We start from the raw sequence: 420 nt of genomic DNA, 5'->3' as shown, positions 1-420 counted from the left end.
TCGTGAGATCCAGAGAGGATCTAAGAGATATGTGTGCATATCATCTTACTAATACAAAAATGGTCCCAGAGAAAGCAGTTCTAGGCTTCTTGTCATCATCTGCCTTCGATTTCAACTGCTAATTTGTGCCAGGCTGAGTAGAAGGGGTGGCTACCAGGTCTAAACAAAGGAGACTCTTGGTTGAGGCCCACAAGTCATTGCTGAATCTGGATTCAGACCTGAGGGGGTTCAAGGGGTATCAAGCTCAGGAAGTAAAAACGCTCTGCACACAAAAAAGGGCTTCTGTAGTGAGTGGCACACGTGGGGCAACTCAACTGCTCTTTGTGTAGAATCGACATCAAGAGATTTCGGAAGCATAATTTTTGGTACCTGGGCAGCTGGTGGTAATTGGTCCCAGTGCCTGTTTAAAAAAAAAAAAAA

General features: G+C 44.8%; 1 non-coding gene across 1 annotated transcript; it reads left to right on the top strand.

The window, feature by feature from the left end:
* Positions 1 to 271: 271 nt before the first annotated feature.
* LOC111725139 lies at positions 272 to 404 on the top strand. The gene has a single exon (XR_002773278.1). It is a non-coding gene; the product is annotated as a U11 spliceosomal RNA (small nuclear RNA).
* The last annotated feature ends 16 nt before the right edge of the window (positions 405 to 420 follow it).

The sequence above is a fragment of the Otolemur garnettii genome, unplaced genomic scaffold, assembly GCF_000181295.1.
Source record: "Otolemur garnettii isolate 467f Iridium unplaced genomic scaffold, OtoGar3 scaffold00031, whole genome shotgun sequence".
Lineage (NCBI taxonomy): Eukaryota > Metazoa > Chordata > Mammalia > Primates > Galagidae > Otolemur > Otolemur garnettii.
This window is presented reverse-complemented; position numbering and strand designations above follow the sequence as displayed.